The sequence below is a fragment of the Oryctolagus cuniculus genome, chromosome Y (assembly GCF_051225735.1).
Source record: "Oryctolagus cuniculus isolate XC-2025 breed Fujian yellow rabbit chromosome Y, ASM5122573v1, whole genome shotgun sequence".
Taxonomy (NCBI): domain Eukaryota; kingdom Metazoa; phylum Chordata; class Mammalia; order Lagomorpha; family Leporidae; genus Oryctolagus; species Oryctolagus cuniculus.
In genome coordinates, this window is record NC_142889.1 from 31,155,308 (window position 1) to 31,163,692 (window position 8,385).

The 8,385-nt window shown below is 38.9% G+C and overlaps 1 pseudogene; it reads left to right on the top strand.

Moving 5' to 3' along the window:
- Nucleotides 1-6,061: 6,061 nt before the first annotated feature.
- On the top strand, nucleotides 6,062-7,448 carry LOC149119479 (nuclear receptor subfamily 2 group C member 2 pseudogene; annotated as a pseudogene).
- The last annotated feature ends 937 nt before the right edge of the window (nucleotides 7,449-8,385 follow it).

Below are 8,385 nucleotides of genomic sequence, written 5' to 3' on the forward strand. Positions count from 1 at the left end.
TTCCAGTAATTTCATTTATCCTTGTATGTTTTTAGACTTCATAGTTCATCTCTGTATTAAAGCAGCATCCAATATAGTCACACTTTGTTACTTAGAAGTTGATTTTTGCACCTTATAGCTTCTTTTTACTGTTTTATTTCCCTGACTACTCCTGCAATAGAAAGCTGAAGAGAGATAGTACAGGTATCATGGTCTAGGTTTACTCCCAGGAGGGGGAAAATCCAGTGATCCTGTACTAGTTGCACTGTTTTTGTAAGTTCCTTTCAATCTTGAACTCACTAGCTTTTATTATTTCAATGTTCTGCTAGCAGTTTTTAATTTTTTTACTAGATGCTGAACCTTATTAAATGCTTTACAACATGTAACCTACATGATGATGTGGTTTTTCTACCTGTAATTTTACCTACCTGGATGAATTGTCTGAGAACTTTAACAACTGTTTCATTTTTATTATATCTTGCTTGCTATTGATGTTTTCTTATGGGGTTTAATTTGTTACATTATTACTTTGCTTTGGATACCTATAGCTCAGTTTATGAATGGATGCTTTTAAAAAACTTATTTTTTATTTCATAGCCTGGTCCACTTGCTTCATCATCAAAGAAACATTGATTTTCCAAAGGAAATTTAAAAATGTTCTCTGCTTATTTTTACTTTGGGTAGGTCTGGGAAATGTAGATCTGTTTTTTTCTACCTTAAAACTCTGGAGCATTCTGTAAATCTGGACCTGAAATTTTTACTGTGTGACTTTTTTCTTGGTTGGTTGTTTGGGATTTTCAAAATGTGATTCAACTTACTTAGAAGCTTTCCTGTTTTATGGCTTTTTTAAACTTTTATTTAATGAATATAAATTTCCAAAGTACAGCTTATGGATTACAATGACCCCCCCCCCGATAACTTCCCTCCTACCCGCAACCCTCCCTCTCTTGCTCCCTCTCCCCTTCCATTCACATCAAGATTCATTTTCAATTATTTTTATATACAAAAGATCAATTTAGCATGTATTAAGTAACGCTTTCAACAGTTTGCTCCCACACAGAAACATAAAGTGAAAAATACTGTTTGAGTACTAGTTATAGCATTAAATCTCAATGTACAGCACATTAAGGACAGAGATCCTACATGAGGAGTAAGTGCACAGTGACTCCTGTTGTTGACTTAACAAATTGACACTCTTGTTTATGGCATCAGTGATCACCCTATATTGTTTTATGTTACACTTGTGTTTTGGAAATTCAATTTTCAAAACATGGTGTATTTTTTTAGAGATTTATTTATTTGAAAGATAAAGTTAAAGAGAGAAGTAGAGAGAGAGAGTGAGAGGGAGGGAGAGAGAGAGAGAGAGAAGCCTTCCATCTGCTGGTTCACTCTCCAGATGGCTACAATGGCCAGAGCTGTGCAGATCCAAAGCCAGGAGCCAGGAGCTTCTTCTGGGTCTCCCATGCAGGTGCAGTGGTCAAAGAACTTGGGTCATTTCCCATTTTCTACTGCTTTCCCAGGCCATAGCAGAGAGATCGATGAGAAGAGGAGCAGCCAGGCCTCCAACTGGCACCCATATGGGATGCCAGTGCTTCAGGCCAGGGCTATAACCTCTACAAAAGGATGATTCTATATTAATTACTGAAATTGGTTATTTGTGTTACTTTTCCCTGTGTTTCCCTAATTGCCTTTATTAATGGTTTATTAACTTTATTAGCATTTTTCTTTAAAAATCATTGGATCCTTTTTTATGTGTGGTATTTTTAATGGTATTTGATAGATGTCTACTTTTACTTTTTCTTTCCTTTATTCAATATTCTTCTAATTTTCTTTTAAATTCTTGACAAGGAAGCTATAATGATTGCTTTTCAGTGTTTTATTCTAACATAATCATCTAAGACTATAAATTATCTCTAAGCAATGGTTTATTTGCATCCACTTTATTACATTTCATGTCTACAAACCCTATATGTGCATGCCCTGTCTGACTCCCAGTGTCTCCACCCACATGTGCCTGCAACCATCACAGGCTATGCATGTCTCCATTTTTGTTCCTGAAGTCCATCTATTCTGATTGGTGAATTAGTGTCTCAACCATCAGAGACCCATTCTTTACACTTATATGCTCAGGTAGTCACAGCCCATCAACTACCCTTTCCATGTCTACAAAAGGACTGTAGCCCCTCAAAATGTATCACATCCTCATTGAGCCATGTCTCTCCTGTTTTCTTTTAGAGAAGCAAGTAAACTTTCCCGGACCTTCAAAGGTAGACACTTCCGTATTTACTACTGACTAATTCTGCATTATCAGCCTATAAAGCACTCTTTCATAACAAATATAATTGCTCTGATTTTCAGTTTTCTGGATTATTTTGTTTGTTTTAGTTTGTTTTTTGCTTTGTGGGGCTGCCTGTTAATTGCTAACTTGTATTGAAAATGAAGGTCATATATCTGAATTTTCTATAATTCATTCTACATTCTGGAGTGGGCTGAATGTCAAAAACTCTGACCTCATATTTCAAAAATGTAGTACAAAATAAAACTTTGTGTAAAAATAGTTCATGTTTTTAAAGAGCTCTGGAGAAAAAAAAATAAAATGTTGTAATGTGACAGGTCCTAGTACAGGGTTAAATGTTAGTTTAGCTATAGTAGTTTGAAAGACATAACTAATTGCTAATATTTAACATTAAAGCATAATAATAGGGTAACTTTAAGAAAACTAGGAAAAGAACACTTAAGTTCAATAGACAATTAAGTTGAAGATCTTAATTAGCAGAAGAAAAATGTGCGTGTATAATCAAAAGATAGAAGATGATTGAGCTGGGACATGAATAAAATGTGAAACATGGTGACTATGGTTAATAAAAATATATTGTATTCTCTAAAGTTGTTGAAAAAAATAGATTTAAGGACTACTACCTCTTAAAAATGTGCAAGATGATATATGTGTTAATTCACTGTTTGGTCATTCTACAATGTGTACATCTTTCAGAACAATGCAGACAATGATATTTCAAATAGTTCATGCAAAATGGAATTAAGAGATTATTTTTGTTGAAGAAGACTTGAATCTATGTATAGATTTTTATAATAAACATGTCCTATTACTTTTTAAAGAGCACATATATACATAGATTTCAAAATTTCTTCCACTAAAATAAATTTAGCTTTGAATTCTATTTCCCTCAAACTTTTGAAATACCCATTGTTCATAATTTATTAATATATAATGAATATATTTTTATTTTTAATTAAAATGCAATTTTTGCTTTTTCAAATGAATAAATAATTAATAAAATAAAATTAGAATCTATTGGTGGATTTGAAGCATGGAGAGCTTTTTTGTCTTTGGTGTTTTTTTGAGATCACATAGTTTGTTGAGACTGGACAGTAGGGTAAGGTCCCATTAGGAAACTAATCTTGTTTGGTGCACCATCTGGGACATACCTAATCCTATGCTGATGGAGATTTGAATGTTGGCCTCCATTTTTGTTTCTATTTATTTGTTGATTTATTGCTATTACAAGTAAACCTGTAAGGAACATCATCTGCGTATGTTTTTGTGTTTTGTTTTTTGTTGTTGTTGTTGTTTCCTTAGCATAAATTCCTGAAATGAAATTACTAGGTCAAAGAGCACAAACAGTCTAATCTTCCCTCACACAAGGCATCCTATTCTTAGAGTCATGGTGCTTGAGCTGTGGCTATTTGAGAAAAGGTCGAGTTGTGGTCATTGTTATGGAAGCAGTGATCCTGCCTTCCTCTGCTTTGATTAGGAATCATAGCTTGAGAATTACTAATAGCCTCAGCTGACAAAGGAAGTTTTTCTGTGCAGTAGAATGTTACTACAGTAATATAGGAGTTAATTTAACAATTGAAACTCTTTTTTTTTAACAGGCAGAGTGGACAGTGAGAGAGAGAGACAGAGAGAAAGGTCTTCCTTTTGCCGTTGGTTCACCCTCCAATGGCCGCCGTGGCATAAGACCAGGTGCTTATCCTGGTCTCCCATGGGGTGCAGAGCCCAAGCACTTGGGCCATCCTCCACTGCACTCCCTGGCCACAGCAGAGAGCTGGCCTTGGAAGACGGGCAACCGGGACAGAATCTGGTGCCCTGAATGGAACGAGAAACCCGTGTGCTGATGCCGCAAGGCAGAGGATTAGCCTAGTGAGCCGCGGCACCGGCCCAACAATTGACACTCTTAAATCAACAACAGGAGGCACTCTGCACTTGCTCCCCATGTAGGAACTCTGTCCTTAATGTGTTTTACTATGAGAATTAATGGTAAAACTAGTCTTCAAACAGTAATTTATACTTTGTGTGTCTGCGTGGGTGCAAACTGCTGAAATCTTCACTTGGTATAGAGTTGATCTTCTGTATATAAAGATAATTAAAAATGAATCTTAATGAAGAATTAGATGAGAGAGGAAGTGGAAATGGGATGGTTTGTGGGTGGGAGGGTGATTATGGGGGAAAGAACTGCTATAATCCAAAAGTTGTGCTTTTGAAATTTATATTTATTAAATAAAAGTTTTCTATTAAAAATAATGTAGAAGTCAAATTAGAATTATGAGAGGCATTTTGTGAAGCCTAAAGATAGGACTAGAAAAGAATCAGTGTAATTACCTGGGAAGTTGGTTAAATGGTTGTTGAGAGTAGAAATTTATATGATAGCCAAGCAACCTCACACACTTGGTAGCAAGAAGGAAATAACCACAATGATACAACATAGATAGCAGTTTGTCATTTTATTAGTTAATTTGAGAGGCTTTTATGTGTCTTTTGAGTAAGGCAGTCAGAGTTAGAAAGATGGAACATTTAGTTGAATTTGAATTTCAGTTAAACAACATACATATTAGTATAATTATGTTCCACACAATATTAGGGTGTCTGGACTTTATATAGCAAACACCCCTGCAGCAACACAATATGTGATACACATAGTGCACAAACACACTGCCTTCCACTCAAGCATGTTTACCTGGAACCTATAAAGATTTAGCTTTAAAACTTTCTTCCTTTTGAAGGATATTTTGCAGATAAAATGAAATATTCCAGGATAATCTAAGAGAACCCAGACTAAAAAGTAAGCTGAGGTGGCATTGGGTACAGCTGGCCATTGTCTCCTGCAATTCAGTGAAATAGGGGCCTTCATTTTGCCATAGTGGGTAAAGCTACAACCAGCAATTCCTGCCCCCCATATAGGTGCCAGTTTATGTTCTGGTGGCTTCGTTTCTAATCCATCTCCATGGTAATGGCCTGGAAAAGCAGCAGAAAATGGCCTGAGTGTGTGGGTCACCACCACCCATGTGGGAGACATGGATGAAGCTCCTGGTTTTGGCCTGACCCACCTTGGACATTGCAAGGAGTGAACCCACACTTTCAGGGTCTTTCTGTATCTCTCCCTGTAACTCTGACCTTCAGCTAAATAAGTATATCTAAAAAAAATCAGTGAAATGTTAATAGGAATGTTGACTTGGTTTCTTCCCAGGACATTCCTGTTATGTGGGAAAGTTGAAGTAAGCATTGCTCATTAAATGGGATAGGACTTCATTGTCTAATAAAAATAAATACCATTAACTCATGAATTCAGGTTACCATGCTACACAAAGAATGTTTTAATATTGGGAAAAAAGTCATACTATATCTGCATAATGAATCTGAGATGATATGATTAGAAATCATGGAAAATATGTATTTTAGAAAAACTGCGTGTCATGGTTGTCACAAAGAAAAGGAAGAACATTCGTGCTCCTCCTCCCAGTGCCCAGGCTGCAGTGGCTACAGCAATGGGGTCAAGAACTCTGACCTTTCACTGACAAAAACAATAACAGTTTCCTCCTTCCCCACAACTCCTGTGGCACCCCCAGCTCTGATCCTCCCCCATACAATTCAGTGTCTCCTCTCTCCTGTGGTCCAGGGATCCCTTAGCCCCCAGGCTCTTGCCATCTACCTACTCAGGAGGCCCAGTCTCACTCTGCCCTGCCCTCCTCTTTGGGGGTTGCCCACCACCAACATGAGACCTGCTTCCAGGCCACTTTGGTGCCAAATCCTGAGGTTCTCTAATAATCTTGCTTCACCTTGGCTACAAATATGGAGGGGCTGGTTCATTACAAAGTGGGGACCCACAAGTGGTTGAATTACCACCTACAAAGACCTTTCTGCCAGAATCTCTGAGGGATGGCCAGCCTCTCCCTGTGCTTTCAGATCATTACACCAACTCTGCTGGTAGCCTCTCCTCGGCACGTTCAGACTGTGATGGACCAGCTGACAGGAAAGATGACACAGAGAGTTACAGCAGTGGGTGCCTCTCTATCCTCTAAACATCAGTTCATTCTCACTGGTCCAGATGGAGCAGGAACTGGGGTGGTGATACTGGCTTTTCCAGAGACCTCCAGCACCAAGCAGGAAATATTCACCACCTGAGACAACCTGGTTCCTGGCAGGATCCAGGTTGTCATGGGTTCTGCTTCTGTGGAGCAATTTCTGGGCAGGATGGACCTACAGCAGCTCCAGGTGGTGGAGTACTGTACGATCTGTGGTGACAAAGCCTCTGGCCATCACTATGTGGCTGTCAGTTGTGAAGGTTGCAAAGGTTTCTTTAAAAGGACCATGCAAAAAAAATTTTAGAGCAACCAAGACTTCGTCATCAGCAAACATCACTGTAATCACTGTCAGTTTTGCCAGCTGAAAAAAAATGCTTGGCTATGAGCATTAAAATAGAATCTGTACAGAGTAAACAGATGTCCTTTGATAGCAGTGGGAGAAACTGAGCAATTGTGCTGCTTCACCTGAGAAAATCTATATCCAGAAGGACCTGAGAAGTCCTCTGATATCCACAAGACAGAAGGATCAGGGATGCTTGTGAATGTCTAGCAGCCTAGGATGGCACAATTCTCTTGGCAGTGACTCCAAGGCAGAAACAATCCAGGGAGCTTAGGCACACTGGCAAATGTAGCGACCTCCTTGTCAACCTAAGTGAATCCTTGAACAATGGTTACACTTCAGAAATCCAGCTAGAGGACCAGTCTGCAAGTGAGATTGCAGGGCATTTGATACCTTAGCTAAAGCACTTAATACCACAGACAGCTCCTGGCCACCAAGCCTGATCAAATAGATGGATGCCAGTGGAGGAGGGAGCCTCCACGTCACCATAAGGGACCAGTAAGCACCTGCCATTGAGGTTGAAGGCCCTATCCTTTCAGACACACACTTCATGTTTAAGCTGACAATGCCAAACCTGATGCCGAAGCACCTCAATGTGCAGTACATCTGCAAATCTGTGTCCTTCCTGTTCTTCCTCTCCATGCACTGGGCCAGTTCAATCCAAGCCTTTCAGGCACTTGGGCAGGACTGCCCTCTTCACTTCCTCAAGGGTCTGTTGGCCATGTGCAGACACAGAGCCTCAAACCTGTCAATACTGTGGCTGTCTTGTTCCCTAACATTTCCTCCACTCTTTTTATTTTGTAAATAATACACAGTGAACATCAGGGATTTATGAATATTAGAGAGTAGTCACCAAATTATTTTAAGAAATATACAGAGAACATTTATGGTAGCACCCTACAAAGTAAGAGTCCCCAGATTTATCTGATGTAAGCCTTTAGTAAAGTTATAATCAGATTTGTGAACACTGATTCATTGATAGCATCCACATGAATTTTAGCCAATTCATAATTACATTTTGTCAAATTTACAATCCCTTGCATATTTTCAACACTCCACCATCCAGGGATGTACTGATTAATCATGGACAGATTATAGATTGAGCTATTCCATTATGCTATAGTGACACACATATATCTCTCCAATTTTTGTCACAATCCAATTGAACATAATTAACAAGTCCCTCTGTCACTTCCCTTAGGAGATTTATGTTCTGTTTTAGGGTCATGATCCCATTATGCAGATCCTGGATATAACTTAGTATCATTTACACACCAATATGGTGCTACCTGATGCCATTCTAGCACATGCATACCAGGTGGGTAAGGAACAGAAGCCCGATGTACTCCTTGAACATTTACATTGCTAACCATAGGTGTCACTAAAAGATTAATAAATTTTCAGGCTTGGAAATGTCCTGTTTTTGTCTTCTTCCTAAGTTATTGGCTTGTTCCACAAGTGCTTTCAGCACTCTCCATGTCCTGGCCCACTTTTGATCTCCCTCAGTGTCTTGGGGATGTGTAGCCTCTTCATCCCCTGTTGTATGGTGTGATTGGATGTGTAGGAGAGGGATCCATTGTGATCTGGGTTCATTTTTTGGAAAGACACAAGGATATCCTCTGCCACAGGTTAGTAATGGGCTAGGACCACACCATTGATTAGTTTAGAGATCCTTCCACTGTACCTGAGGTAACGGACTTCAAGAGGCTAATGGGGTCCAATGAGTCATAATAGGAGCTTCTTGT